This window comes from Zophobas morio, unplaced genomic scaffold (genome assembly GCF_036711695.1).
Source record: "Zophobas morio isolate AGI-343-1 ecotype UQ-CSIRO unplaced genomic scaffold, CSIRO_AGI_Zmor_V1 ptg000011l, whole genome shotgun sequence".
Classification (NCBI taxonomy): Eukaryota; Metazoa; Arthropoda; class Insecta; order Coleoptera; family Tenebrionidae; genus Zophobas; species Zophobas morio.
In genome coordinates, this window is record NW_026972116.1 from 24,929,549 (window position 1) to 24,943,660 (window position 14,112).

At 32.6% G+C, this 14,112-nt stretch overlaps 1 protein-coding gene across 3 annotated transcripts in view; it reads left to right on the forward strand.

The window, feature by feature from the left end:
- Positions 1-9,297: 9,297 nt before the first annotated feature.
- Positions 9,298-14,112, forward strand: part of LOC135127269 (FMRFamide receptor) — a 185,552-nt gene continuing 180,737 nt past the window's right edge. For all 3 annotated transcript variants that reach the window (XM_064053712.1, XM_064053711.1, XM_064053713.1), the window contains exon 1: positions 9,298-9,527. The gene's annotated coding sequence lies outside the window, so the exon portion shown is untranslated. The remainder of the gene's footprint in view (positions 9,528-14,112) is intronic.

The following is a 14,112-nucleotide window of genomic DNA, read 5'->3' on the forward strand; positions in this document are numbered from 1 at the left end:
GGATTTTTCAATTTTTCGTTTTTTTCAATTGTTGGAGTTCTTGATTTTCGATTTTTAGATTTTTCAAAGTTTTCATTTTACCTTTTTCGTTTTTTCACTTCTGATTTTTCAATTGTTGTGTAATTTTGCAAATTTTCTTAGTTTTTGATTCGAAAAGTTGAAAAATTGAAAAATCGGAAAGTTCAAAATCGAAAAACTAAAAAATCGGAAAAATTTGTAATTTTGAAAAACCGAAAAAACGAAAAATTGCAAATCGAAGAAATAAAGGAACGAAAAATCGAAACATTGAAATCACAAATTTAGGAACTTGAAAATCGAAAAAATTGATAAATTGAAAAAGTGGAAAGAAAGAACGAATCGAAAAATTGGAAAATCCAAAAATTGTAAAATCGAAAAATTATAGAATCGTCAAAATTGTAAAATCACAAACTTTAATAGTCAAAGATCGAAAAGATCGAAAAACTGAAAAATTATCCAGAAATTGAAAAATTTAAAAATCGAAAATTTTTCAAGTTCTTTTTTTATTTTTTGTTTTCCAGATTTTTTAATTTTACGGATTTTATATCACAATTTTTTTTTCTCTTCCTTTATTTTGTCACTGTTTCTTTCGATTTTATAATTTGTCGTTTATTCAGTTCTTTAAATTTTCAATCTCTGATTTGCCAATTCCTCGATTTTCCATTTTAAAATTTTTTCAATTATCCGATTTTTCCATTTCTATTTCAATGTTTCTCTTTTACAGTATTTCGTTCTTTCGATTGTTAGGTGTCTCAATTTTTAATCTTTGGATTTTTCAATTTTGCGTTTTTTTCAATTTTTGGAGTTCTTGATTTTCGATTTTTAGATTTTTCAAAGTTTTCATTTTAACTTTTTCGTTTTTTCACTTCTGATTTTTCAATTGTTGTGTAATTTTGCAAATTTTCCTATTTTTTGATTCGAAAAGGTGAAAAATTGAAAAATCGGAAAGTTCAAAATCGAAAAACTAAAAAATCGGAAAAATTTGTAATTTTGAAAAACTGAACAAACGAAAAATTGCAAATCGAAGAACTAAAGGAACGAAAAATCGAAACATTGAAGTCACAAATTTAGGAACTTGAAAATCGAAAAAATTGATAAATTGAAAAAGTGGAAAGAAAGAAAGAAGGAATCGAAAAATTGGAAAATCCAAAAATTGTAAAATCGAAAAATTATAGAATCGTCAAAATTGTAAAATCACAAACTTTAATAGTCAAAGATCGAAAAGATCGAAAAACTGAAAAATTATCCAGAAATTGAAAAGTTTAAAAATCGAAAATTAAAAAATCGAATAAATGAAAACGTTTTGAAATCCAATAATAATTGAAAAATGGATAATCTCTAGAATCGTAAAATTGAAAAGGTGAAAAACTTTAAAAATTATATTAAAAATCAGGACATAGTAAAACCGAAAAATTGAAACATCCTAACGTTGGAAAAACTGAAAAATTTAAAAATGAATGCGTATCGGAAAATTGAAGAAACGAAAAATTGTAAAAATTGAAATCGAAAAAAAAATATTATAAAATCGGAACATTGCAAAATCGGAAAATTGTAAAACTAAAGAAAATGAGAAACTGAAACGAGAAATTAAATAATCTAAAACTTGAAAAATAAACAAGATATGGAAACGAAAATCGAAACGAAAAATTGCAAATCGGAAATCTGAAGAAATGAAAAATTATACAATCGAAGAATTGAAAAATTAGAAATTGAAAACTGAAGAAATTAAAAAAAAAATTAAATTGCAAATATAAAAATTGAAGAAACAAAAAAAGATGAAAAATTGAAAAATCGCAATTCGAAAAATTGAAAAAATTGGAATTGAAGAACCAAAAATTATAAAACCGAAACATAAAATTGCAAATCGAAAATTTGAAAAAATGAAAAATCAAAGAATCGAAAAAGTAAAAAATCAAAATTAAAAAACAAAAAAATTGAAAATCGAAAAATTGGAAATTTTAGAAACTCATCGAAAAATTGAAAAAATTCAAAAAACGGAAAAATTCAAAAGTTGGAAAGTTGAAAAACTGAAAAAATTTGAATTTTGAAACTCGAAAAATTGCAAATGAAAAGTTTAAAAATCACGAAGCGAAAATTGAAAAAATTAAAACCCAAAAAAAATAAAATGGGACCTTGAAATATCGAATAATTGAAAAAATAAAGAAAATAAAAAAGCCGACATGAAAAAGTGAAAACTCAGTATAATTAAATCGAAAAATTGAAAAATTCGAAAGTTGGAAAACTGAAAAATTGATAAATTTGAAAAAGAAAACTCGAAAAAAAAAAGAAAGTTGGAAAATTGAAAAATTGAAGAATAAAAAATCAAAATTCGGAGAGATAGATAGAGATGAAAAAATGAAAAAATTGAAATTAAAAAAATTAGGAAAGCGGAAAAATCGAAAAATAAAAATCGAGAAAATACAAAACTGAATGAAAAATTGTAAATCGAAAATGAAAAACTATAGAATCGAAAAATGGAAAGCTCGAGAAGTTTTAAACCAAAAAATTGAAAATCTAAAAAATAAAGACAGAAAAAAATGAAAAATTGAAAGATCATAAATCAAAATTAAAGAAACCATAATTTGAAAAAATTAAAATTGAACAAAAACGAATTATAAAAATCGGAACCTTGAAAAATGAAATAAATGAAAAAATAAAGACAAAACCGAAACGAATAATTAAAGAACCGAAAAATTGAAAAATGAAAACTTGAAAACTGCAGAAGTTTTAAATCGAAAAATTGCAAAATGTAAAAATTGAAGAAACAGAAAAATGAAGAAACGAAAAATTGAAAAAATAAAAAATAATAAAAAACCGAAGTGAAAAATTTCAAATCGAAAAATTTTAAAATTCAAAAATTGGGACATCGTAACGTTGAAAAAACTGAAAAATTTAAAAATTTTAATCGAAAAAAAAAAAAATTAAAACTAAAGAAAATAAAAAATGAAACGAGAAATAATCTAAAAATTGAAAAATAAATAAGATAGAAACCGAAACGAAAAATTACAAATCGGAAATTTGAAGAAATGAAAAGTTATTGAATCGAAAAATTGAAAAATTAGAAATTGAAAATTCGAGTACTTTTAAAAAATTTAATTTAAATTGCAAATATAAAAATTGAAGAAACAAAAAAGATGGAAAAGTGAAAACTCCCAATTCGAAAAATTTAAGAAACGAAAAATTGAAAAAATGCAAATTGGAAAATTGAAGCATCGAAAATTTGAAATAATTGAAATTCAAAGAACCAAAATTTATAAAACTGAAACATTGAAAACTTGAAAAATTGTTAAAATAAAGAAGATAAAAATCGAAACGAAAAATCACAAATCGAAAATTCGAAGAAATCAAAAATTAGACAATCGAAAAAGTGAAAAATCAAAAATTGAAGAAACAAAAAAAATGAAAAATTGAAAAACTGCAAATCTAAAAATTAAAGAAACTGAAAATTGAAAACAATAAAATTCAAAAATTCAAAAATGCAAATTTGAGAAACTCAATTTGAAAAATTAAAAAAAATGGAAAAATTCAAAAGTTGGAAAATTGAGAAAATGAAAAAATTTGAACTTGAAAACTCGAAAAATTACAAATCGAAAATATGAAGAAAAGTTGGAAAATCACGAAACGAAAATTGAAAAAATTAAAATTGACAAAAAAAGTAAAATGGGACTTTGAAATATCAAAAATTTGCAAAATCTAAAAATTGAAAAATTCGAAAGTTGGAAAATTTAAAAATTGAAAAATTTAAAAATCAAGATTTGGAGAGATAGATATAGATGAAAAATTGAAAAAAATTTAATTGAAAAAAAAATTAGAAAAGGGGAAAAATCCAAAAAATGTAAAAATCAAGAAAATACAAAACTGAAACGAAAAATTCTAAATCGAAACTGAAAAATTATCGAATTGAAAAATTGAAAACTCGAGAAGTTTTAAATCAAAAAACTGAAAATCTAAAAATACACTGAAAAAAAATGAAAAATTGAAAAACCATAAATCGAAAAACTAAAGAAATGAAAAATTGAAAAAATTAAAATTGAAAAAAAATTAATTATAAAAATCGGAACCTTGAAAAATAGAATAAATGAAAAAATAAAGAAAAAGCCGAAACGGATAATTAAAGAACCGAAAAATTGAAAAATGAAAATTTGAAAACTGCAGAAATTTTAAATCGACAAATTGCAAAATTTAAAAATTGAGGAAACAAAAAATGAAGAAACGAAACATTGAAAATATTAACATTCGAAAAACAAAAAATTATAAAATTGGAACTTTGAAAAATCGAATAAATGAAAAATCAAAAATTGAAAACTCGAAAGACACAAAACGAAAAATTGCAAAATCTAAATTAAATTGAAAAATTCAAAAGTTGGAAAATATGAAAAATGCAAACTGAAAAATTAAAAAATGAAAACTCGAAGAGATGCATATCGTAAAAGTTAAGAAACAAAGCATGAAAAATTGAAAAAATGCAAATTGGAAAATCGAAGCAACAAAAAAAAAATCAGAAAATTGTAGAAATAAAGAAAACTAAAAACCGAAACGAAAATTTGATAAAATGAAAAACTGAAAACATGAAAATAAAAAAAAACAAATAAATTGTAAGTCGAAAAATTAACAAATTCAACAATTCAAAATTTTAAAAACTCAAATCGAAAAATTCAAAAAACTTTAAAGAATGGAAAAATTCGAAAGTTGGAAAATTGAAAAACTGAAAAAATTTAAATTTGAAAACTCGAAAAATTGAATAAACAAAAAAAATAATGAAAAATTGACGAATTCAAAAATTCGAATCAGAATACAAAAATCGCAAAAAGTTCTGTTCAAATAACCTTCGACCAGTTATTTCTGAATTATAATTCTGAGTTTTTAGGTGAAATTAAGGTTAATGTTTTTGAGTCTATTTATATGTGAGTCGGGTAGTAAGCAGCTAATTATTTAACAAATCCATTTTTTATAATCGCTTCAGCACTTACATTTTCGTTATTGCTATCTCCGCCAAGAAGTAATAAAGCTAAATATTGAAATAATGATCCCCCTGATATTAAACTCGACTGTCTCCCGTTTTGTTGACACTGTACAACAAATCAATACTCCTTTTCATTTTCCTCCCGACACACACGATTTAAAGTCGGCCCTTCTTCCAAAATTAATAAAGTTAGCCACAGGTCCTCGCTCCCGTCGGCTCAGGAAGGGCGGACCCCTATGGAAGAGGTAGAAACCCCAGGGGGTGAAGCCTCTACCAGTGGGGGCGGGCCCGCCTGAGACATATGCCTTGTGTCTCCTAGGACAATTATGGGATTTTTTGGTTGCAGAGATGGCGCTGCAGCAGATAAATTTCATTCAGATCAACCTGCAGCATTGTCGCATGGCGACGACTGTTTTGTGTCGTCGTCTAGACAAGATGCAGAACACTATAGCAATAATCCAAGAACCATGGATTGTAAAATCCAGGATCGCAGGGTTGAGCAATTTAAATGGCACTGTTGTTTCAGGTACCACAATAGAATCTCCAAGGACATGCGTCTACATTCCGAGGAAAATTAAAGCCGTCCTCCTACCTCAGGTCAGCTCCAGGGATGTGACTGCGGTAAATGTTAAGTGTAACATAGGAAGAGGCGAAGAGCAACTGGTAATAGCATCCGTGTACTTACCACAGGGAGCACAGGAACCATGTCCAACATGGGAAATGGCGAACTTGGTGGAACACTGTGATACCGGAAATATAAACCTCATCATCGGTGCCGATGCGAATGCCCACTGTCTGTTGTGGGGGAGCAAAGACACTAATGATAGAGGAAGAACACTAGCTGAATATCTTTCATCAACAAATCTAGAGATTCTCAACCGAGGCTGCGAACCAACTTTCGTAACATCACGTAGTCAGTCAGTAATAGATATTACACTGGCTACATGGGATATCTCACAATATATAATGGGATGGCACGTCTCTAAAGAGGCGTCAGTGTCAGACCATAGATGGATCATGTATACATCAAAATGTATAGACATGGAGATAAAGACGTACAGGAACCCTAGGCTGACGAACTGGGCTTCATACAACGAAGAACTGGACGACAGACTGGGGACCTCCGTGCAGTCTATACCAACAGAATACAGTTCGACAGAAGACATAGAGAAAACCTTGACCATTATCAACGACTCTCTAATGTCAGCGTATGAGAAAAGTTGCCCCCTAAAGAAGGAAGGTCTGGGCAAAGGTACACCATGGTGGAACCGAAGGCTCAGCCTACTTCAATCGGGGCTAAGAAAACTTTTCAATAGAGCAAAAAACACTAAGAAAACTGAAGACTGGGAAGCCTATAAAGAGCACCGGAAAGAGTTTAAGAAAGAATTAAGAAAGAGGAAACGGGAAACGTGGAGATCCTTCTGCAGCGACATAACGTCGACTGCTTCGGCCGCAAGGCTGAAGAGAGTTCTCTCGAAGGACCACACACATCAACTAGGTTTCCTAAAGAAAGAAGATGGCACCTTTACAGCCACCTTAGAAGAGTCCGCAGAACTTTTGCTGCAGACCATGTTTCCAGGCAGCACACGGACTACCTCCCATTCCAAAAGGGATGTAGTCGGTACTCAACCTTCCCCGAAGGACTGGGCGCTGGCTGCAAAGGTAGTCACGGAGGCAAGACTGGAGTGGGCAGTGGACAGCTTTTCCCCATACAAATCTCCAGGAGTTGACGGTATTTATCCCGCCCTCCTGCAGAGGGGAATGAGCAGACTACGCCCTATTTTGTTGCCAATGCTTCGGGCGTGTCTGGCTTTCAGCTACATACCGAATGCATGGCGAAAAGTAAAGGTTATCTTTATACCTAAGCCAGGACGACAAGATTACACCTTGGCTAAATCCTACAGACCAATTAGCTTAACATCATTCTTGCTGAAAACGCTAGAAAGACTAAGCGAAAAAGAGATTCGGGAGACTGCTTTGAGCAAGCAACCTCTACATCCGAACCAACATGCCTACATCCAAGGAAGATCCACCGATACGGCCCTACACACAGTTGTAAACCGTATAGAGTGGGCGATGGAGAACAAACTCTTCACCTTAGGAATGTTTTTGGATATTGAAGGAGCGTTTGATAAAACGACTTTCAAAAGCATAGAGCTAGCCCTACGAGAGCACGACGTGGACCCCACCCTGAGTAGGTGGGTGGCCGGTATGCTGAGGAACAGGGAAGTAATGATTAATGTAGGTGGCACTGAGATCGAGGCTGTTGTAGACAGGGGATGTCCTCAGGGAGGAGTTCTCTCTCCTGTACTGTGGGATACTGTCGTTGACAGCCTGATACGACGCCTCAATGATCTTGGCTACCACACAATTGGATACGCGGACGATCTAGTCATTCTGCTAACAGGAAAAAACGCAGATACATTATGTGAGATAATGCAAGCTGCAGTAAAAATAGTCGAGGAATGGTGCAGCAGACATACCCTCTCCGTTAATGGAGAAAAGACGAAACTAATCCTGTTCACCAGGAAAAGGAAAATTGGCACACTACAGATGCCAAAAATATTTAACACAACGCTTCAACTTTCGGACGAAGTCAAATACCTGGGAGTTGTATTGGACTGGCGACTGAATTGGAAGAAGCATGTAGATGATAAAGTAGAAAAGGCACGCTCGGCTCTTTGGCAATGTCGTAGGGTGGTGGGAAGGTCGTGGGGTTTAAATCCCAAGATCGCCCTCTGGATCTACACGGCAATAGTCAGACCGATGCTGTGCTATGGAGCTTTAGTTTGGTGGCCCAGAGCCAGACAAAAAACAACAGCCCTGCAACTTGAACACGTTCAGAGAATGGCGTGTCTCAGTGTTACAGGAGCAATGAGGACCACTCCCACAGCGGCTCTGGAGACTCTTCTTTGCTTAGCACCTCTTAACCTTTACATAGAGGAAGCGGCAATGACGACGTCTCTAAGACTTCACTCTCTGGGAGTATGGAACAAACAAGGCCGCACAACGAAGCACACTCGGATCTTAACGGAGGCGTTCAACAGAATACCCTTGTTAAGGATGGGCTGTGACCGAATGGGCACAAAATTAATATATGAGAAGACATATAGAATATCAATGAATGATAATTCAGAAGGACGAGCCGACATAGATATCTATGTCGATGGTGCCAAAACAGATAGTGGTTCAGGAGCCGGCATCTACTCCGAACAACTGAACGCACAAATTAGTGTACCTCTCGGCACCCACACGTCTGTCTTACAAACAGAACTGATGGGAATAATGCTGGGAGCTAGAATCATTGCTGAACGTGAAATCGGCAACAAATCAATACGCATACTTACTGACAGCAAGTCTGCACTACTAGCCCTGGACAGCTGTATGGTTCGATCCGGGCTGGTTTGGGAGTGCAGACAAACGCTAAAGTATGTAACGCAGAGGAATAGTGTGGAACTTTGTTGGATCAAAGGACACAGTGGCAACGAAGGAAACGAGAGGGCAGATGAGATGGCGAAGCGAGCCGCGCGCATGCCCTTCTGGGGACCCGAACCGGCAATCACGCCTTCGGTCGCCCTCTCGAACGAACTCGTAAAGCAATATACCCAGAGACGCCATGAGCAGATATGGGTGAAGTTGAGCAGCTGTCGGCATAGTAGAGCTTGTATGGCGACACCAGACCGTAAGTTGACGAAATTTTATCTCTCACTTTCAAGGGACAAACTGCGTAAACTGGTAGGATTCCTTACGGGACATTACCAGTTTAACAAACATCTATATACGATAGGGGTGGTAACAGACCCAATCTGTCGTGGATGCAATGAAGAAGAGGAAACAGCTGAGCACATTCTTCGTGAGTGTCCAGCCCTAGCCTCCTACAGGGAATCCATACTAGGGGACATCTGGCCTAGTATGGCAAATATCAGGGAGTTTCCACCCTCTGCATTACTCAAGTACATTCAAGCAGTTGGGTGGCTTGACGAGTAGAGGAGCGGGAAAACACCCTGATATGGACTTGGGGAAGGTACAATGGGCCCAAAGGCGAGGCCTAAGTGCCGGCTGGCCACGGTCAGCCCCCATAAATTAAGAATCCAGAATCCAGGTCCTCGCTCCCGCCCGCAAAAACTCCCCGTCCCGATATTGCGAAAGTTTCCGCTCTTGTGGAAGCGCAATACCGCGGCCTTTCCCCCGACCTGCACTTGTGTGCATAATAAAAGTGTAACAATGCGGTGCAGCGGTAAATAAGCCAACCAAAGCCTCATCAATGAATACAAATGAGGCTACTTTTAGCTTATCTGACGAAATGCGGGCAGACGTGTAGTGCCACAAGTATGGGGGCGTCAGTGCGCTTTCAGCTCTCGTCGAGACGCTATCGAGAGCGCCGAAAGCTACACAAGTGCGAAAAGTTTACGAGTGGCAAGTGCGCACGGGAACGCATAATTATAACGTCAAAAATTGCTAAGAAGTCGCGGCTCCAGATCAAACAGGTGGCGTTGTGGGTGTGATGTGCGGAGTTTGTGAGTGACTGAAAAGTTTTTTGAGGGAGGTGAGTTAACAAGTCATCAGATTTTTTTTTAATTGAGATAGTTTTGGCAACGATTTTTGGTGTAGGTTTGTCACTTCAGAGAAAAACTTCTGGTGTAAATAGTGCTTAAATTATTATTTATTTTACGGGTTCTAACTTCAGAGACGGGTCTTGGAATATTTATGTTTTGTGTTTTTGTAGATCCAGACAAATCTAAGTGCGCACACATTTTCGAAAATTATAGAATAAATTTTATAAAATAGTGAGGGATTTAATTCGACGTAAATGCTTAGAAAGTCTGACGTTTTTTTACTTAAACTATGCGTTAAGAACACATTTAAATTTTCTAGTATTTGTGTTGCCAAAGTTATAGTGTTAAAAATAAATTCAGTGAGAGTTTTATTTTTTATGTAAGTACTTTGAGATATGTTTTCGTTATGAATTGCACAGTTTGTTGTTTAAAATTTTTTATCCATTTTCATAGTTAATATTTTTCCCTATTTTCTTCGTTTTGATTACCCACTGTAATACTATACCGTGTGATTTTTTAAATTAAATCATGACCAACTAGAGCAGAAATTAAAAATCACCCTATATAATTTTTTTTTTGTTTGAGTTAACTTTGGCAACTAGTGGTAATTTTTGTCACTTCAGAGAAAAAGCTTCCACTTAAAAAGTTGCTTAAATTGCTATTTATTGTATGGCTTTTAACTTCAGAAACGTGTCGTTGAATATTTATGTTTTGTATTATTTTAGATCAAGAAAAATTTCAATGCTTAAGAAAATAGACTAAATTTTATAAAAACAAATCACGTTTTTAATTCGACATAAATGCTCGGAAAGTCAGATGTTTTTTAAATAAACTGTACGTTAAGAACAAATTTAAATTTTCTAGTATTTGTGTTGCCAAAGTTGTAGTGTTAAAAATAATTTCAATGACAGTTTTATTTTTTATATTTTCAGTTACTTTTAGTTGAAATACTTTTGCAGATTTTGACAATTTTTCAATACTTCCCCTCCAATAAAAATTTCGTCAATTCCATATCTTGCACTGAGAGCATAAACACGCTGTTTTTGAATTGGCACGACGAAATCTATATCCCAGAATTTTTTGGGAATTTTTGAGCAACTTTCTGGAAAGCTCAGTTTTTCAAAACTTGACTTTTTTTCATAGCAATTTTGACAAAATTTGGATTGATCTTTTTTTTCACCACTTTCTAAAAATACCTAGAGATTTTTGTAGATTTTGGTTTTCGGTCGTTATTTTGGCTTTATTTCTTAGAAAATGTCCATAATTTTTCCAAAGTCACCAATATGAACTATGGAAAAATTTTGAATTTCTAAAAATTGAATTTCAAACCGAATATAGGGAAAATCTTGCTGTTTTTCTACTCAGTTCGTCGCGATCCATAACCCAAAATTTTTTTGTGAATTTTTAACAACATTTCCAAAAAGCTCAATTTTTTAATACTCTTACGAAATTTTGACCTTTTTTGAACCACCTCCGAGAATTACCTACTGAGATTTTTTTACAGATATCGACCTTCAAAAGTTATTTTTGGCTCCATTTGTTAGAAAATTCCTACCATTTTTCCAAAATCGCCCATATTTATGAAATAGCAATTTCCAGGATTTTAAAAAAATTTTGAATTCAATCGGATATTTTAAAAACTATGCTCCTGGAGGATAAATACCATAAATGATATTTATTTTTCGAACCAGCACGTTGAGACTTATATGCTGCAATTTTCTGTTGATTTTTAGACGACTTTTCCAAAAACTCAATTTTTCAATACCTTTATGAAATTTTTGATATTATTTTGACCAATTTCGGAAGATACCTACAGAGATTTTGGTAGATTTTGGTTTCCAGTAGTTATTTGCGGTCCATTTTTTAGAACATTTTTATAATTTTTTCGGAATTGCTGGTTTAAAATATGCCAACATTTTGAATTTCCAAAAAAAATTGGATTTCGAACCGACTATTTGGTAAATTTTGGCCTGTCATCAACAAGACGCTGTTTTTCGATTGAGTTCGTCGAGTTTATAACCCAGATTTTTTGTGAATTTTAAAAAATGTTTCCCAAAAACTCAATTTTTCAACACGAAAGTTTCGACCTTTTTTCGAGCACCTTCTAATAGTAACTGAAGAGATATTTTTTATAGATTTCGACCGCTAGAAGGTATTTTTGGATTCATTTCTTAGAAAGTTGTACCGTTTCTCCAAAATCGCCCATATGAAATTTAGTAATTTCAAGGATTTTAAAAAATTTGGGTTTCAATCGAATATTTTGAAAACTTTGTTCCTGAACGACAAACACGCCATATTTTTCGAATCAGCACGTTGAAATCGACATTCTATAATTTTCCATTGGTTTATTAGACTTTTCCAAAAATTCAATTTTTCGATACCCCTATGAAATTTTTGATATTTTTTTTCGCCACTTTCGAAAAACACCTGGAGATTTTTGTAGATTTTGGTTGCCGGTCGTTATTTCGCTTTTATTTCTTAGAGAATGTCCATGATTTTTCGAAAATCGCCAATACGAAATATGGCAAAATTTTGAATTATAAAAAAAATGAATTTCAAACAGAATATTGGAAAAATCTTGCTTTGTTATCAACAACACGCTATTTTTGGATCAGTTCGTCGAGATCTATAACCCAGATTTTTTTAGGCAACATTTCCAAAAAGCTCAATTTTTTAATAGGTATTCTTTCGAAATTTTGACTTTTTTTCAACCACCTCTGAAAATTACCTACAGAGATTTTTTTTACAGCTATCGACCTCCAAGTTATTTTTGGCTTCATTTCTTAGAAAATTTCTACCATTTTTCCAAAATCGCTCATATACTAAGTGATATGGAAATCAGAACACCCTAATACCGTAATAGTACGAATATTTTAATATTTTTTTTGCAACGTGTGTATTAGTGTAAGATAAGTAAACGATCAGTTTGTGTCATATCTGTAGTAGTACTTGCCAAGATAAGACTGATTTTGGCAGATGACATATTTTACAAAAATAAAGGGTGGGTGGGCGGGGCTAGAAGCTGTTACCAAGGTAAGACTAATTTTGGCAAATGTCCTTCGAACATTCCGAAAATTCGCCAGGAGCTTTTTTTATGATCTTAGATTTGTAAAGCTCCCTTTCTTATTTGTTTTTCTACGTATTTTTTGTCCCTTTTTTGTCACTTTTTAGATTTTTTTAGGCGTTTGTACTTTTTTTGTCGTCTTTTTTTCTGGTGCGTTTTGGTGGCCTTTTTTTGGCGTTTTTGACACTATCCTTTTTTGTCACATTTTTTATCGTTTTTCTCTGGCTTTTTATTTTATTCTTTGGTGTTTTTATCTCATTTTTTTAGGCGTTTTTGTCTGCATTTTTACATCATTTTTTTGTGGCTTTTTGAATTGAAATTGAAATTGAACTTGAGTTTATTGGTAAAATAATAAATGTTTTACACAGATCAACCAATACAAAATTACCAGAACTTAAAACTACATTTCACTAAAGTCACAATTCCAATATATACTAAGTAACATGGAAATCAGAACACCCAGTAATAGTAAGAATGTTTTAATTTTTTTTGTATACATGTGTATTAGTGTAAGATAAGTAAAGTAGTACTTGCCACGATAAGACTGATTTTGGGAAATGATATTCTTTCTACAAAAAAAAAACGGGTGGGTGGGCAGGGTAGCAATTGTTTACTAAAATAAGACTGATTTTGGCAAATGTCTTTCGAACACTCCGAAAATTAGCCAAGAACTTTTTTTATGACTTTAGATTTGTAGAAGCTATTTTGGGTTCCATTTCTTCGAAAATACTAACAATTTTGCCAGAATCAATTTATCAAATGAAAAAATGTCAATTTTTGAGGCAAAAAAAAATATTATCAAACCAAATTTTCCGGAAATTTTAGTCCAGGGGCATTCATACTTTCTGTTTATCAAATAAGCTGTCGAGGTTTATATCCGAAAATTTTTTTGAGTATTTTTAAACAACTTTTCAAAAATCTGAAATTTTCTATCGTATAAATTTTTTCTGCATTTTTCGAACATGATTTGGAAATTACTCAGCAATTTTCTTGTAGATTTTCTTGTAGCTTTGAGCTTCATTTCATCGAAAAATCCAATAATTTTTCTAGAACTAATAAAATGAAAAGTGACAATTTTCAAGATGTAGGTATATTTGAAAATTTTATTTCGAACTGAATTTTTTGAAAATTTTGGTACCCGTTGTGTTTTTGAATGACTGCAAATTTTGATCATTTACTTCTATTGCCGTAATAACCACGTATAACAAAAATCATTAAAATATGGTTACTATTCCTGGGTGTTCTGATCTCCATGTCACTGAATGAAAGACTTTTTCAAAAAATCAATTTTTGAATACCCTAATGAAATTTTTGATATTTTTGACCACTTTCGAAATACCTAAAGAGATTTTGGTAGATTTTGGCTTCCTGTAGTTATTTTTGACTTCATTTCTTCTTTCTAAAATTTTTCTAGAATCGCCAATATGAAATATGCAAAAATTTCGAATTTCTAAAAAAACTTGGATTTCAGAGCGATTATTTGGAAAATAATTTCTGCTGTTTTTCAGGAA